At 38.1% G+C, this 18,976-nt stretch overlaps 1 protein-coding gene across 1 annotated transcript in view; it reads right to left on the bottom strand.

The window, feature by feature from the left end:
- The window catches only part of LOC112977053 (receptor-type tyrosine-protein phosphatase mu-like), a gene marked incomplete at both ends in the record, with an annotated part of 298,449 nt that overhangs the window by 213,622 nt on the left and 65,851 nt on the right, over nucleotides 1–18,976 (bottom strand). The gene's annotated exons all lie outside the window — the stretch shown is intronic.

Genomic DNA, 18,976 nt, shown 5'->3' with positions numbered 1-18,976 from the left:
AAAGAGGAGGGAAGATAAAAACAGAAGTCTGCAGTGTTACTTTTACAGATGTTTCCACCATGTGAGACTTTTCTGCCTTCCCATGTGAGTTAAAACATTCATCAGCAGTGGGCGACCATTCATCTGGAACAGCTGCTTTCAACTCTTCATAGATTAACTAATACAAAGATTTAAGAGCAGTGTAACATTTATGTGCTTGGCTTACTTTACACAAATATTTGAAGTTTTTTGTTTTAAAGAAACATGAAACCCAGCATACTCAATCTCTGCTTTCTCTTCCTCCCACATCTGCTGCTCAGTATACGCATCTTCCACAGCTTGCAAAGAAATATAAGTGGATGGTTCTCATATAGCAGCATTGACACCTGGGAATATCAGTGACTCAGGTAGAATAGACTAGGCGCAGATTTACCACGGCAAAGACTAACARGGCTGAAGCTGTCTCCAGTTCCCACTTCCTCAGCATGGTACTGGCAATTGGGCAATTTCCAATCTATCTTCTCCTCAATTCACCATACTGCATGTAGGGCATAAGAAAATAAGCTACATAACAGTCAAAGGAGCACAAGCCCCAGCTAAAGTCCCATGCCACCGGCTTGCTCCCTCACATGATCCAGTACGTTTGGGGGAAGGAAAGGGGCAGGGCAGCAAAGAGAAAAGGGCAGAGATGACATCTTGACATGTGATGCAAAGATGAGGGCACAGAGACTTGGCTCCCATATCCTCATCAAAATTCGTGCTCCATCTGTCCATGAAATAGGGTACGTGCACTACAAATGACAAAAGTATCTTCGCAAAACTTAATAATCAAATTACTASAGCAAGCTGGAAAAATTTTACACAAAATCTATTCAAAATTTATTCAAACAAAAACCAGCACACTCTTCACGGAAATGTATGCATTTCAACAAACTGAAGAAGCCTATGGCCATTATCAAAACATCAATAGAAACAGTGGAGAATCCTAATGGGTGCCTCCCAGGATTTAGTCTCTTTGCGAAGGCATATGCACAGTCCTATGGTATTTAATGACATCTGTTGTTTTAGTAGTTTTTTCTGACTTGAAGAGCTTCAAGCAGGGCAAAGAACAGTCCTGTGCTACCTAGCTTCTATAAACTGTTCAACACAGGTGGCACTGTTTGTTTTTCTGTCCTGGAATTTGTAGTTTGTCCAGTAAAATTTAAAGACCTATATAGAAAACGCTGACCTCAATTTGTTAATTATGGCCTTTAGTTGTCACCATTTTGAAAATAACCTTAAAATGCCACTTCCAACCATGAAGAGTTGCAAATAACAACCATATTAAATTGAATGTGTACATAAATCACAAACCCAAGTCAATTATAACATTAATGCCAAAGAAGCAACATAATTAATAGTAATAATGATTCTCATTCTTTTAATAGATACATTAAGGTAAGAGTAATTTCCTTTTCAAAAAGAAATGTGGGTCATGGACTTCAAGAAAAAACTTGCAAGATGCCCAAATAAGAATGCAGTGTCACGCCTTAAAAATTACTCAACCTTAAATTATTACTTGAGAACTACTTCAGATAATTTCCAGCTCCTTAAAATTCCCGGAATTCTGAGCTGGAGATAAACTGGCTCCTCTGACATGGCAAGTGACATAGCAGTTACTGAAAACACAACTTGGAAAGAAACATTTCAAACAAAACTACCATTTTCACTGGTTTTGCCCCAGGGATATCATTCTAGCAAGAATGGTAGCAGACAGCAGGAAGCAAGCGGAGCAGGTTAATTATGATTTGGAGTATGAATATTATTTAAGAGCAACATTAATTTATTTTTTCTAAGGCAATGAATGATTAATCCTAATTATCTGAGTTGTTGAACTGTCACAGATCACATGGTTTTAAAGTGTGTTTCTACAATTTTCAGATTTTTAAGGACTCTTTGCGCATAGCCAAGTCATGTGCTTAGGTTACATMCACCCACGCTAGCTTTTCTGGTTTTTTTTCGAGTTGCAACATCAGTAAGCTCTACAAAGGCTATTTTATCCTGCCAAGAAACAAGGTAAGTTGTTCTCTAGGGAATGACATATGGCCAAATGGATTAATTCTAGTACCTAAACCAGCTCAGCTCATTCTGAGTGAGAACAAATATCTCTGTGCTCCAGCCTGCCCTGTAGACATCCTTAGACTCAGGGCTCCCACATGCAGAATATATTAGGATTTACTAGGATTCTCCTGAGTTACAACAGAACTGGAGAACAGTGGGAATATTTCAAGAATAACTTCTTGCTGTTCTGTTCCCGTCTACCAAAGGCTACAGGAAACTGTCACAGGGAGAACGAGGAGGTGAAGGAAGAGGGAAAGGCCATGAGGCAGTGTCGTTTCTGCCTTTAGCTGAGGCCAGGCACATGAAGAGAGGAGACCGCGCAGAAGTAGGACGCGTGCATGCTTCCCTCTTGCCCTATGCAGGCCTGCACACGAGCCTGCAGGCAGTCCTGCTCACACCTCCCTGCAGCCTCACGGATGTCCTGCAAAGCGCAGCCTCGGTTGTAATTTAAACTGTCAGCCGTCCATGAAAGGAACTGCTCCAATATTGGCCCCAGAAGATACATTTCACACCTTTTTCTGTACGTGGAATGAAAATCTGCACTGATCAATGCATTTCAGAATTTTGTAATAAATTATTGTTTCACTGGGGTCCCATAATCTTCTTCATCTTCTCTTTATTCTCAAACACAGCATCTTGTTTGATTTCAAGTATCTTAACTGCTGTTCTAAAACAGAAAACCTTAGTTTGATCAAATAATCTACTATACGGCCATGCAATACATGCTATCCATTCACATGTCAATAATTTTGACTGAAAAAAGACAGAAGCCTAAGCAGATTTCAGAGATGCTCACAGGAACAAGCTACAGGAGCTTTAAAAGGAACTCAGCTTGCCTCTACAATGCTCTATTTAAGCATTTTCAGCCCCCACTGAAATCCAGATGTGAAACAGGTTATTAGGGGTTGCTTCAAAATTCATGAGGCAGCTCCAGAATAAAAAGCCTTTATTATTAACATTACAGCACATCTGTAAAGTATATGTTAGATATTATTATTAATAAAGATTATCTTGACTGATTTCTCTTAAACATTACAAACTCACAGAGGCAAAGTGCAGAATGTCTAATTATATGTTAGAACTCAAACAGTCCTACAGAAATCACTAACGTGACACTTCCTACTAGAACTCAAAGAAAAGAAAACAGGCTTTTTTTTCTTTAGTCTCTTTGCAAAAAATGTTTGTAATGAAAATTTTGTGTCTGCAATAGACAAAGACTAAAACATCATTCCTTTATTTTCCACAAGAAATAGTAGTTCAAGAGAGCAAGTTTTTCCTCTCCAAGAATGACAGTAAACAAGTAGGAAGGCTGCCTAATTGAGCTGATTTTGAGTTAAGTATAAAGGAATTGAAAGGAAGGTAATGAATTCAAGTATATGACGAATTCAATCCACAGGCATTATGAAGGAGGGTAAAAACTGGCTGCATCACAGTTAAAACAAAAAAAGCCCAAATCTATCCCCCCGACACTTTATTTCAGCAACAGCCAAACAGCTAAAAATTATTTTTAGTCTGAAAAATGCTGTTTATGAAGTGATATAAGAATACAGAAAGGATTCTGTTTTAACTGTACCCACACGGCCAGCTTTGCTCTCTTTATTTGTGATTCATATTTCTTTCTCACTGATGCACTGCATAGTGTCTTCAGCAAGCTACACAGGTATGACAACGGTCACTCCAACAGTAGAGTTAACTCTTAACTCTGAAATTTGGAGGAGAACCTCAATATTTTTTTCTTTTCCCTAAAAAACAGGTCTGTTTAAGCACAATGTATGATAAATGACCACCTCTCTGCTCCAATTGTCAAAAGCTATTTCATGTAGAATGGTTAGAAATAACATATTTATATCAACTGAGCATTCATTTATTGAACCTATTTGCAGATCCGGAAAAAGTTTTTAACAAAATATTTTCAGTAGCATTCACAAGAAATAAGATTCTTGAGACTCCCTAATGCAACATTCTGAAGTCCCACAAATAAAGCAGATCAGTTAGGATCTATCACTTTAGTAATTACAGTAAATAAAAACTTTATCCCAGTTTTTTTAAAGTAGATTCTGAAATTCACTGACAGATGTTTCAAACTAGCAGTTTTTATATGGAAGCCTATCTGAGTCTTCACAAATACATCATATCTTATTGAAAATTAAACAAAAAATGACAAGTCTATAATTTACTAATCCCGTTACACAAAACGGTATAAAATTCATATTTTACTACACCACACTGTGGTGATGAATTCACTATATCAGGTTAATATGAACCTTAAAAGAGGTTCTCAGAGCAACTTTGTAATATCTTTGTGTCAGTTTTTTAAAACAACTCAACAAGATAAACATATTTCCTTTTACTTCACTTGGTAGCTCTGTTTTGCCATGTGAAAGATTGAGGCTTTACTACAGATTAAGACGGCTAGCTTGTCCTGCCACTGAGACTGGGAGAGCAGTGTGAACATGACACTTTATTCTTTGGAAAGAAGAAACTGCCTTAACCATTTAATACTAGATCTGCTCAGACTATGAAGGCTAGGTCCCTCAGGCAGAGCGATCTAACCTTCTTAGAGTAGAAGAATTTTGACCACAAAATAAAGATTGCAAGATGCTGAGATTCAAAAATGAAAAAAAAGAAGAAAACAGATTCCAGTGGCTGCTGAAATTTTTCAAATGTTCAGAGAAAGCTTTTAAGAAAAAATACACGCATTCAAAAGTGCTATTTAAGCCAACTGATGACTATATTTAACTGATGAGTCACTTGTAGGAATAAATTTTCTATTAAACAAAGTGTTATTTAATATACATGGATGTGAAAAAATTCTTAATTTAATGTCACAGCTAACGCAGCCAGAAAATTCATATTCCTAGTGCCAGCATATTAAATGCATACAGAGAGAACTTAAAGCACCTTAAAATGCACATTATTCTTCCATTCTAGGCAAGCTAGAATGAAAAAAACAGGTTGATGGTTATTTAAATTAGGCTTACAGTCTCTTGTAGGCAATGAACTAACTCTAAGTCTTTTAAATGAACAGCAATTTAGCAGCAACAAGATATATATTAAACCTTTCAGAAATAGTTTTAACAAAAATGCAGCAGTAATTCAAAGGGATTGGATTTCTAGGATGTTAGAACCTGCACTACCACTACATTAATCACTCTCAAGGCATGTTTCAACTCTTTTTCCAAAAGAGACTTAAGAGAAATCATTGGCCAGTCACCCTCTCTGTCCATAAAGGCAGATTAAGCAGCTTTTCACGTATTTAATAAAAGAAAGGTTTTGCGTTATCCCACTTTCAAATATGCACATTTATAAAATTATGATTAGATTCATACCAGTGGGATCTCAGACAATATCAGCAGTGCCAGAAGTAATTTTGTTTAAAACCTATGTAAAATCTAAATCAAATAGTAATTAATACCTCAATAAAATTGCTTCCTGAGTTTGTATTTTTCATCCTAATAATTAAGATACTTGGCTCTACCTCTGAATTTCTAGAATTGCTTTCATAACCAAGACAACTGTTTGTCAACCTAGACTAGAACCACCATAGATCCTGTGATTATCCTATGCTTATTCCATCTGTGGAAGATAATGTGTATTTCATTCAAGTAATGAGGCCACACTGGAAAAAGATTATTATTGTCCTATTTGGAATTATTCTACTATGAGCCAGAAATGCACTTGGCATGTATAACTAATGGGCATTCAAGCAAAATGTTATTTTACCCTTCAAGAAAGATTTCAGGTTTCAGTATTTTAATGTTTGATAACCGACCCTTTTCTTCAAATCCCACAGCTATCCATAAATCTCTGTATACTATGACCAAAATGAAATGCTTGTTGGAGACAACAGGTAATATTGTGAAATACTACTAAAGTCACAGATCTAGTAGTCTTTTCATCAAATTATCAAATATTAAGCAAAGACATCTACTGAAGATACAATTAAACATAYAGAAAGTAAGCAAAGAGATTACCACATTTTCTGCAGTCATTAAGCTCAGTGTAATATACCCAAAACAATTGTTCTGTGCTTCTGTACTGAATTGTTTTGTATCATTCTGACAAGAGCAAAAATGTTATTACTACACAGAGATTTTAAAAGGGGGGGAAAAAACCCCGCTCAATCTATTTWTTTTTAATTTTACATGAAAATTCAGAGTAGCTCAAAAGTGTTAATATTCTCCAATAACTTTTTAGTGCTTACAAAAATGTAAAAAATCACAAGCCTTCTTGGAATTCATTTTTACTAGCACACAACAGAATCTAAAACCACTTGTAGGGAATTATATCCTCAGAAACATCTGGAAAAAACAGAGCACTAGAAAGTTTCTCTCTAAAGGAAAAGTTTACACTTCATAAAGAAGTTATGGCAACAGCCCACATATCTGCTAAGCCTTTTGCTGAACCCATAGCCTCGCTTTGGATTGCATCAAATTCTTTGAAATATGGAATCTTAAGTACTTCTCATCATATTTCTATTGTGTTAAAAATTACAACAAGTCGGATGAATGCCTTGCTGAAAAATGAAGAGCTATATATGTGATTTTAAATAGTCTGTTTTGGAGTTCTACAGACACCAGCTGCAAAGGGTCTGGGAAAGATTAAAGAGTGACAGAGTGAAAACGAGAAAGAAATGAGCTTTAGCATACCTTTCATTGATACACACAATGCAAAATACACTAATGCAGGCATTTGTCTGCCTTTTCTATCCAAGTAGGTTACAGGACAGCTAAAATACAGTGCGCTCACTGTCCCAGGCTCTCTTCATGGGTAAAGTGCTACCTTCCTAGGAAGAACAGAGGCACAGGAGGAAGAAATTCCAACAGGTAAATTCTGGGGACGACAAATCTATCCCCAAAATTAAAACCACCAGAATAGCCAGCAAAGCCAAAGGGACGACAAAGTAGATCAAGGAAGAAGTAGCCAAGAGCGAAAGAAACAAACACAAATGTTTCGTGACCCAGCAGCTAGGCCCTGTGCAGGGTGAGACAGCTGCCTCACATGTTACTTCATGTCACAGAGAAGCTACTGTAGAGGGAACTGGCTGGAGGTGTTTTAGTCTTAATTACAGTCAGTCACATAGTTCAACAACTCCCCCACATCCCCAAACATAAACCTCCTCCAGTGCTCTATTTCCTTCCTGTCATCTTTCCTTTGGGCTTAATTTAATCCTTACTTCAGTTCTCTGTCTCAGAACAGCTTAAACAGCCCCTGGTGTCAAAAAAGAAGCCCACGTTCAGCTCCAAGTTGAACACCATACCTCCCAGCAGTCAGTTCGTAAAATATAAGTACAGTATTCATTGTAAAGGCCACTGTTTCTTTCTCCCAAAGGTCCAACAGCACAGCACAGAAAGCTGATTGAATTTATTTCACCGTTAGCTTATATCTGTCCCTAAGTGATTCCACTACTGCTGAACAAGTCACTATGCTCCATATCACGGCAGTCTTCAGGGTCCAGAAACAGGCATACTTAACACACTGCTGAAAAGCGAGCTGAATGTAACTGATCCCCAGTGGCACAGGTGAACTGTTTCATTATCTCAGATTGTCATTTACTGTTTACTAGATTATTAAGCACCCCAGGATAACTGTAGGATTAACACATCACACTGAGTTTTGTGGAAAATGAGTACTACGTCAGTCACTTCATTTTCAAATTCAGGTAAGAACATCAAAAAGGTTAGGCTGCTAAAAGAAACAAACACAACACCCCCCAACACCTTTTCTTAAGTATCATATCACCAAACGAGAACTTGTCATAGCTGGGAAAGGACAGGGATGGCAGAGAGGGATGGATTCAACTCAGAACTGCAGAAATCCCTCCTAACTTGCATATGTCCCTAAGATTCCAGTTAAGCAAATTTTCTGCATACCAGTGAATGCAGTTAATGTATGAATATCTGACAGTTTCTGAATATCTGAAACACAGTTCCCAAATAGAAAAAACAAAAAACAAAACAGGCAGACAGAAAGAGAAAAAAACAACTTCCTATTACCACAAACTTTTTGTCCAAGTCCAAGTTAAATCCTGGTTAAATAAAAACAATAATGGCTCTCTTAGGTGACACTTCTGACACTTCTTGTATCTAGATGGGGCAACAGGTCACCTTCTTCAGCAAATGAGGAGGATCAAAATCTATTAACATTGTGCGGTACTCAGAAACAAACTCTGTCAAGCTGTTTCCAACTGTTTTAAGGTTCTGTACTGGTGTCCACAGCCAAGGCCCCAGCAGATTTCACAGAGCTTCCAGTATTTCTCTAGAAGTGAAACTTCTGCATTCACAGATTTTTCAGGTTTACTTTTTCCCAAAAATCTCTTTTGGTCACACGAGATTACTACATAGACAAAGGATTAAGAGTTTAGAGAGTATTCTTGTGATAAAAAGGCTATTTTCAAGAGGCAAGACTTTAATATCCCTGTTATAAGTTTTCAGACTGCATATTCCCTTCACAAGCAGCAACAATTACATATGTGTTGAAAATGAAACATGAATTTTAGCATCATAAGCATACTTTTGGCAAAGCACCGTAACCTCGAAGCAGGCTCCGTCTCTCCCAGGCAGCTGCTGAAGCGAGGCCTTTGGAGAGCGTTACCTTTATCGCTCCTTGCAATGCGAGGGAGAAGCAGGACTAGCGCCACTACAGAGCTAAGCACCTCTCTCTCCCGAACCAGCCGTGCTTTTGTTCTACTGTAGCAAAGGCAGCTTAGTTTTCTGGCATTATAGTCATCATATTTGCTTACAATCACATACCTAAAGCTTTTAGATGTTGGGTTTGGGGTTTTTTTTTAGCATCACTACCAGCACGGTCTGCACTGCTTGCTGACCTAAGAGTGTCTGATGTATCAAAGTTTTTGACTGATGCCATATGTAAAACTTTATAGTGACTTCTATCAGGTATTGTCACCAGAAATCTAATATTTTGGATAACARCTTAAGTTTCCAAAACATTTTCTGGATCCCTTTTCACTCAGGAATGGTGGGACTGGTTCACAAGGTTGGGAGTGAAATTTATTCTTCCAATTACCCTTATATGCATTTATTTAATATTATCAGCAAAATATGCTGATGTTTCTTCATGGTTACTGACATTTTGCTCTTGTGACTGGCTGTACAGTCTGTGCGGATGAGGAGGCTTACCATGTAAAACAGCTTTGCCGGCCAAGCTTCTGGAATGTTTACAGAGGGAGAGTATAAGGCTCATTTTTGTCTCTGTTATTACAGTGGCATCATCTTAGACAAGTAGCGTAAGGCTAGCAGTTAGATTCGGAGTAGCTTTTGCACCATGTGGCTGGCATTTTAGTTTCACAGCAGTGCATTTCATTGGTCATAGCAGCTCTGTGAACCACAGCTGTGTTACATGGGGAGCGGGTGGAAATAAGATATCAGTCTAATATCCATCAGTGACTGAACGTGGTCATTGACTTCGCATGTTGGCCTGTATTTTTCCGTTTATTCTACAGTTTATTTTTCTAAGGAACATCCAGGAATCTTTTGCAAGAACCAGCCTTGGCAGCACACCACTGTGGTGGAAAGGCTTCAGTGTGCTTGGATGTAAAAACAGGAGGGTGGTAAGTTGGCAATATTCCTGTTTCCAAGACTTTCAACTGTATTCCAGTTCTCTGATTTTGAGAAACTAGTCGTAAACCAACCTTAGCACTCAAAAAAAAAAAAAAAAAAAAGGGATAATATCAGAGTATGCAGCATCTGATGTGCCACTCAGCCTCTCTGACAATAACCTATAAAGGAAAGATGGTGTAAAAGGAGGAAAGTGACATTTAGCGTACATTCCCACAACACTCCAAACACATGTTTTGTAAATTCAGCCGCACATGGTTTACTGATAAAAACACTAAGCTGGAACGGTTTCTGCTAGTCCACTCTGAAACACTTCACAGACATATTGATTTGGAAATGTCCTTCTGTTTCTTAAATATGTTGGCCTGGATTTATCATTAACCATACATAATTATATAATTTCTCTTAGTGTCTGGCATCATTAATAATTGAAAATTCTGTAACAGAAATCTTGAGCAACAGTGAAAGATTAACCAAACTCACACACAGATAAGAATAAAACTAGTAAGCCCAAGAAGAAAAAAGCCTGTCTGGTTTCACCCCTGGTGAGAGACTGCATCGCAAGGGATAAAAGAGAGAGATGGACTGTTCTGAGTGCAATGCTGCCCTCAATCCTGTTGCTCAGACAGAAGCAACGCAGTTGTTCACAACAATGCTCATCACATACACAACGAATTTGTCTTGCTCAAAGGATGAGCACCTAACCTTTGTAGAAGAACTGTTTGGAAGTTTAGGTATACACATTCAAAAATGTATTTGACTTTTCATATAATCTAAATACATACTGTTTTAAGGTATAAAGCTTGAAGCATATGCATTTTCTCACAGCTAGAGTAGAGCAACAAATATAAGTATAGATACCTTGTCACAAGAATTTGGTGTGGGATCTCTAATACATACTTTAAATTTTACCAAGTTTGAATTGATGTTCAGCAAGAAAGCTAAGATTTGTTACACTTCTTTTTATGCCTCTCTTTAGGGAAAGAGAAAACAAAGTAAATTAAATCCTTCTATCACATTTTGTCAAAGTTCTTACAATGCAGAAGATGAGAACAATTCAAGTTTGTCTCCTAAAAATTAATTTGACAGAGTTTGTGCAAATTAAACCTCGAGCAGAATTCAAATAGTCATAAAACCAAAAAACTAATATAAGAATATTGCATGTAGCTCTTTATAAAATTGGGCTGTAAAAGGAAATTGTTTAAGTGAAGAACAGGGATATGCAGATAACAATGCATTGTTCCACAGATGCTYTAAAGTATCTATTCTTTGCTTTTTCTTTTCTTCACTTTTACAAAACATAGGAAAAGGAGCTTCTTTTTTACGCTTTTTATATTACTGTAATTTTACATGCAGTACAAGACTGCAGCACCTGCACTAACGGATGATTTTGTACTTCTGACACTCTCCTAGCAACATACTACTCTCCCACATAAATTGCTGGAACCAGAGCGTGATCAGAGGTTTAATAGGTCAGAATTCACTGATAGCCAAAGCCCCATCCCAACTGCTTCGTGGTTCTTCTCCTGTGTGCTCTTCTTGCTGAACATTTCCTTTCTCTTCCTTTAAGACTGACAAATTGTTAAATAAGAAGTAAGATATGTAAACTGACACAAATAGGATTTAACAGAAAAGATGGTCCAAGAGGGAAAAAAATGGAAAAAAAGAGAAATCTAATCAACTACTGAAAAACAGTGTGGGCGYTGACACACAACGTCTCGTCTCACCCAGGAAATTCCATTTCAGTACCTCCTTCTCAGTAAATTTGCTAAAAGCTACAGATAAGAATATTTAATTAAATATTATCACATAGTTGCAGGATCACTATGATTGGAAGGGACCCCTGGAGATCATCTGGTCCAACCCTCTTACTGAAGCAGGGTCAGCTACAGCAGGTTGCCCAGGGCCATGTGCAGTCTGCTTTTGAGTATCTCCAAAGAAGGAGACTCCACAACCTCTCTGGGTAGCCTGTTCCTGTGCTCTGTTACCCTCACAGTCAAGAAGTTTTTTTATCATGTTTCAGTGGAATTTTGTGTGTTTCAGTTCATGCCCATTGCCTCTTGCCCTGTCACTGGGCACCACCAAGAAAAGTCTGCCTCTCTACACACACACACACGCACACACACACACACACACGTCAGCTATTTATACATATTGGTAAGATTCCCCTGAGCCTTCTCTTCTCCAGGCTGAACAGGCCCAGCTCTCTCAGCCTCTCCTTGTATGAGAGATGCTCCAGTCCCTTAATCATCTTTGTGGCCCTTCGCTGGACTCGCTCCAGTAGCTCCATGTCTCTCTAGTCCTGGGGAGCCCAGCACTGGACACAGCACTCCAGGCATGGCCTCACCAGTGCTGAGCAGAGGGGAAGGATCACCTCCCTTGACCTGCTGGCGACGCTCTGCCTAATGCAGCCCAGGATGTCGTTGGCCTTCTTTGCCATGAGGGCGCATTGCTAGCTCATGGTCAACTTGTCCACCAGGACACGCCAGTCCACCAGGTCCTTCTCTGCCAAGCTGCTCTCCAGCAGGTCAGCCCCCAGCCTGTCCTGGTGCATGGGGTTATTCCTCCCTAGGTGAAGGACTTGGCACTTCCCTTTACTGAACTTCATGAGGTTCCTCTCTGCCCATCTCTCCAGTCTGTTGAGGTCCCTCTGAAGGGCAGCACAGTCCTCTGGCGTATCAGCCACTCCTCCCAGTTTTGTATCATCACTTGCTGAGGGAGCACTCTGTCCCTTCATCCAGGTCGTTAATGATAGCTTAAACAGTAGTGGCCCCAGTATCAGCCACTAGGGTACACCACTAGTGACTGGTCTCTATAATGCAGTATATGCACTGTATTCATTATAAAGCACAATCGCTATACATAATGAACACTAAACATAGGTGCTAACATGCACACAAGTTTTTCTGTTAGCTAAATGTAATCATGATTTGGGTTTTTGGTTTTTTTTTCATTTTTTAGCTTAAGCTAAGAAAATTGGCAAGAATTGTCTGGCTGTCCTTATTTGTGTTAGTCCCCCAATTTTCCTCTCTCCTCAAAGAACATAGGACCTGCTGACCAATTTCAGGCAAATTTGGGGGAGTATTTCAGGTCTTATTATGTTTGTAAAAATACATGGCACGGTACTGCAGGGATACCAAAGTTGTGCCATGATGAATGAAGCATAGGCTTAAGTATATTATAGGCATCAGAAAATTCGTATTTAAGGCAGATAATGCAGGAAGAGTTTCAATCAAAGCTCACAACCCATTGGACATTGCATAATCCAAACATGAAAAACAGTTACAGGCTTCGTATGTTCTGCTGCTCATAGAACAACTTTTTCTATCATGTAGTAAGATTACTATACATTCAATGAAAAACAAATAAATAACAACCGATTAACAAAAATAAATGAAAAAGATACAATATTCAATGTAAGAAAGGCACTAAGTATATTCTGTGGAGGGGAGACCCAAAGAAATTAAGGCAACAAGAACTGAAGTGGAAATAACATTAAATGTTTCTGAGAAATAAAAAAAGCTTAACTTTCTTTTATTCGATTAGACCCTCTTCTCCCCTTTTGTACAGGGCACTAACTATTCTTCCAACAGTAGGATAGAAAAGCACCTCAGGTTGCTACAGCACCTTAGTATCTATGAGGAAAACATATCAGCATGCACACACTTCTGCCTGTACTCTTGGCAAAATCTTTAGCTTATACAAGTTGTTAAATCTCTTCTAAAATCACTGGACTCATGACAATTTGAACATCTTCCTTAGGACTATGTCATTGCCCAATTTACACTGACAGTGCCACCTGCTTGTGTTACTAGGTTGTTATGTGTGTAAATGGTTTTATTTTTAATAAAGAAAATATTGCTTATCTCAGTATTCAAAAAATGGTTGCAACATTTTTTTACTCAAGTGTTTCCAGACTTACATATGAAAATGTCAGTTAAGCAGGTGAAAGCTTCAGTAAGTTTACAACATGGTGAAAAACGCTTATGAAACTCTAGGACTTGGGATTACTTCCCAGGATGCTTTACATGATTTACATAAACATGCACATGCACACACACAATTCTGTATATCCTATAAATACACTCTGTTTTCAAAACTTGCCAGGAGTCATAACACTGGTTCTACACTCACATGAGGTTGTTTTTGATATCTCTTATTTGTGTGTGTGTGTGTGTGTGTGTGCATGTGCGTGTGTGTGTGTGTGTGTGTGTGTGTGTGCTTTTTAAGGAAAATGCTTTCCAGAACTCACTCTGACACAGGATCGTACATCTTCTTTTGAATAATAATAAATAATGCATACGGTTTTTGCAGTTTTACAGGAAGGGAAATAAAATCTTTCATCCTCTTCAGCAAAAAATTATCTAAGGTACACTGAAGTAGGGTGAAGGACAGCTTTCAGGAGAATCAAGAAGAAAAGCCAAATCCCTTATTAACAGGTAATAAACTGTTTACATCTGGTAGAGAGGACTGGTCTTTAGAGTGCTTCTGTTCTCAGTTTCTTGGCTGCAAATGAAGTGGTGTGTGTTCTGCATGTATAAACAAGAGGTGTGAAGGATTTCAGCCTCTCCCCTTCAATCAGAGAATACCATCAGTCTCCCGGTATTGGTAAGTCTAATGCTGCTGCTTATTAAGGGCTGTCAGACACATTCTGTTATAAGCCCCACTTTTTGTTTGTTTCTCTTTGACAAATTTTTACTCTTAGTTCTATATTTCTGCAATATAAGGCATACATCTCAGACTGTTATTCTTAAATAACTACATGAATTCCAGCCACTTTTGAAAAATGAAGCTAGGAAAAAGATATTACTTCAGCTCTTCACTGTTTGAGGAACCTTTCTCTCAAGAAAAGCTATCCACATTATGTCAAGGTACAAATCTGTGAAAAATGCAATTCTCACATGTTTAGTGATACTACAACAAATCTTTAGAAATTAGTATCACAAGAATTTTATGTTACCTGGATATCATCTGAACAGCTATTCCAAAAGCTTGCCTGGGAGAACTCAGTTATGAGTCTAAGTGGAGAGAAGGAAGATAGTTCATAAAAGAGAGAAGATTGAGGGCAAATGAAAATCTGTATAGGAAAGACTGCGATTCTGTGGTAGGAAGAAAAGAGAAAACAAAATTGACCCAGAATCAGCCTGCGGTGGAGAGAAATGGGACTGGCTGAGAAGAAGGACTTGGGACAAGGTAGGAAAACTAGGCATTGGATGAGCATCTTGGCAAGATACAACGAGACTGAGGACTGGAGATATGAGAATTACAGGTTGGAGATTAAATCTCAGTATAATGGACAAAAAGGTCTGTGCCCAAGCAAGCACATTCTTTTGGAGAATTTGAAGCCATCTGTGGTCCCAGAGCCTTATTCCTCTGCTGCTTATTAATACTGCATGGCAAAATGTTTCCTCATCTAATGTAATAATCAATTAGTGCTATTCAGAGTACTCAACTAGCATGAATCTGCATAATGTAACTTCAGTTTTCAATCTTTCTCACATACAATGTGGATTTAAACAGGATGCCAGGATGGCATTTCTGCTTTTTTTTTTTTTTTTGCTATTTGTCTTTTTAAACTGTGAAATACACATACACATTCATCAAGGAGAATATTATTAAATTTGTAAAATCAAGCACTATGAAATTAGAAAATGCCAGAACTAAAATTGCTTACAAAACCTTTTAATGTCTCAATGCGCATGCACATTATAATACATTCAGGCCACAGGATGAACTTGCTCTAGGGATGAACCAGAGTCATGTAGGCTATGGTGTGAATTAAACAAGGGATCCCTCACTAACTGGTGACAAAAGTTGGAAGCTAAGGAACAAGACAGAGAATTGCAGAATCTTTATGATTTTATAGTTTAACAGCTGTGCTTCTGTCACAGAGATTTTATGTGATGTCAGTCAAGCCAATTAAATGATACTTTGCCCAGGAATCCACTAACTGTGTACTCATATTCTAGATGCCTGGTTGTAGGCTTTGAGGTCGATTTGCAGAAGTGCTGAGCACTCACTATTGCAACTAATGTCAGTGGATACTGAGCATGGAAAGAGCTATTGCCTCACACGCAGAAAATCAGGTCCAGATGTCTCATACTAGGTTTCTAAAAATAAGGGATACATTTTACTTTGATTTCTTTCCGTCTCTATTCCTCAACTGTAAAATGAAGATAATATCACTCCATCATCACGCAGAAGTAACTTATAACTTAGTGTAAAGCACTAAGATTAGTAACAAAGATTCCATCAGAAAATGAATAAGCCTGCTTTCAGAACTGATTTGTATAGCATTTACTAAATAAAGCAAGGCCACATATATACTAGTGAAAGAACCTGAATATTATGGAGCTATTCATCAACTGAATACTGTCCACTATATTGAATAAGCTGGGGATTCTGCAGGAAAAAAAAGATGTCAGTAAGTAGCTTAAAAAAAATAGGCTCAAGAGGTTCAAAATTTAAGGCTGCAGAGGCATAACTTTTCCTAAGTACTGCCTTGAATATATTAATATTTAACTAGTTTTCATTGGATACTAATTTTAATTTGTTACTATTTAATACAATAGTTTGAATATATATTTATGCAGTATATGCAATTTCAAACTTCATATGCTTACAGAGAAGAAAATATATGTATGTGTGTACACTGGGCTTGGATTGGAAGAAATTTACCTATTTTAAATAATTACTAAATTTTCTAAGCCTAATTTTTCCTTGCAAGCTGCAAATTAAATTTCTGGCTCAAAAGTGCTGATAGAAAGCAAACTGTTTACTTTTTAAATGTGTGCACCAAAAGAAGGCTACTTCCAAAAAAGAATTCTACCCTCTTGCTCCTACAATACAGATTTGTGTTTCTTCTAGGAATTTACTAAATATAACATTAACAGAAGCTTTCCAGAAGACGTTGCCTCAGCTGCTTTCACCTCACTGTTTCATCAACTCTTTTGTGTTCCCCGTGTTCATTTCCTTCCAAATTCTAACTACAGTTCCCACCCACAAATGTATCTTTTTTTTCTTCTTCTGAAATGTCTCCAGTCCTTGGGATTCCCAGTTTCTTTACTGCCTACTGCTTTATCTCATTGTTGGTGTTAACTTCTGGCGTTTGTAGTTTCAAAGATAAATTTGTTTAATTAAAAAAAATTACAGTGATTGCTACAGCCTGTATAGTGGAAGCACAGAAAAGAGCGCCGGAATCACATTTTTGCCCAATCATTCAATAGAACAGAAAGAGTAGTCCCATACTGACAATACCCTGTGCTGCCCACAGATGTGACAAAGAAAATGTTAGCAGATGGGACACATCTGTTAATTACAAACATTCCTTCATTAGTGTCATTAGATTTATTTTGGGGTGTGTTCATGTTCAGAACATAAGCTAATGAGGACACTGAATTCATAAGCATGCAATCTAGCTAACGACCCTTTTAACTGGACATTAGTTACAACAACAACAAAAAAAACTTGTATGATGCTGTGTTGTGTTCATGATGCCGTTCATTTGAAATGATATCACTAAAATTACCCACAATCTGTTGTCAAATTATCTGATGTGCCTGCAATCATAGCTCGTGCGCTAGGGTGCGCTGCTGCCTAGTAGGGGCGCGCAGAACGTGTTCTCCTGGCAAAGCACTGCACTGCACTGCACTATTGAATAGAGAACAGCCTTCTGTCTCCCCTTCCTCAGAAACACTAAGYACTCGTCACGGACAGCATCCTGGAACAAATCTGATGGCCCTATAGTATTATTTGGGCAGCTAACCTGTGAGGTGTGGTATGCTCTACCACCCTCTCAATTGCAAAAATTTCCGTAATATCCCATAAGTTAACAGACTTCATATTCAATTTTTTAGGGAATTAAAGGTGGGATAGGCTTGAAAAGAAAAATAAAATTGAATAGATTTCACTTAAGAGTGCTTCAAGGCCTTGCTTTATTAAACTAAGAACACCTATGCTGTTTGCCACTTTGCTGAGCAAAGACAAGGAGCATAAACTAACCAAATCAATTACAATTATTTCTTTGTTTTAAGGACCATCTATCCCTCAAAGTCCAACAGAGTGTAAAAATTAAACTATTTATTTACCAGAAAAATGTAAGCTACTGAACTTAAAGTCTACAGCTGAATACAAGTTGAGGGGTACTGTCTGAAAGAGAGAACTATAGGAATGAAATCCTGCCACTACCTCAGTCGGTCAGAAATATCACAGCTTCAGCTGGCTTGTGATTTTACCCAGGTGATCTGTCTGTACTTCAGACTAACAATATGAATCTGAAAAAAAATGGTAAGTACTAGAAATCATTTGGGAGCAAATTATCTCTGGATTTTTTGGTATTGCCAAGTCCAGTCAGATCAAAAATCCTGGTATGGCTTACATGAGAGAAAGGCCAAGAAACCCCTGATAAAATCATTATCTCCTTTTGTCATCACCAGGAAAGGATGGTAAAAAGGGGTTAATATCACTGATGGACAAACCTGGCATATCAGAGCATTTGCACAGCCTGTTTGTGGTACGTCTACAACCTGGATCCCTATTACCTAAGTGCTAGCATGAATTTTTCCACACTACGGTACTTGTTCTATTCCAGCTCTAGTGTGCCTAAGAACCTATTTAATTAAGATCTTTTTATAACAGAATATTGGACCTACTGCTACCAGCAGCCAAGGGATCTTAAAAGGGTCCATTTAATTCCAGTCATATGACATAGACAAGACCACATTTTCTGTCAGCTATTAGAGGTAGATGCATTGTAGTCATGGTCCTGCAGGAGAGTCATGAGATGCTACAGCAGGCGTTTATCAAATTCCTCAGTATCACACCAGGAAACCACATGGTCTCGCATGAAACGATAGAGAACTCCTGGTCTGTGGTCCTTTTACCCAACAGTGATCTAGTACGCTAAATACAGTTAATTCTGTTGAAAATTGTATCACGGAAACTTGTAAATCTCAAATACTAATAATCTTGAGATGCAGCGTTAAAACGTGGCGCTGTCTGATCATTCTTAGTTTAAGTAGCAGCAGACATTTGTGGTAGCTGGCAAATAAGTACAGGAATGAATCCAAACAGTTCAGGAGATCCTGTCAAATTTCCAAAAGTTCGTATACAAGGGAACACCTGGAATTTGCACAATCTTAGATCTATTACCAACAGGGAGTTGCAGTTATACAGGCAGGCTAAATAAACAGTGGCCCTGGAGGAAGCAGAAACTCCTCAAAAAGTAATTGGCAGCAGTTCTTCACCACTTTCTTACCCTTTATGCAGAGAGAAAAAAAAATCTCCTTGTAACCATGCATAAACAAGGAATGATTTAATTG

Source organism: Apteryx rowi, unplaced genomic scaffold, assembly GCF_003343035.1.
Source record: "Apteryx rowi isolate R43461 unplaced genomic scaffold, aptRow1 scaffold_798, whole genome shotgun sequence".
In the NCBI taxonomy this organism is placed as follows: Eukaryota; Metazoa; Chordata; class Aves; order Apterygiformes; family Apterygidae; genus Apteryx; species Apteryx rowi.
Note: the sequence above shows the minus strand (reverse complement) of the source record. Positions and strands in the feature narration are given on the sequence as shown.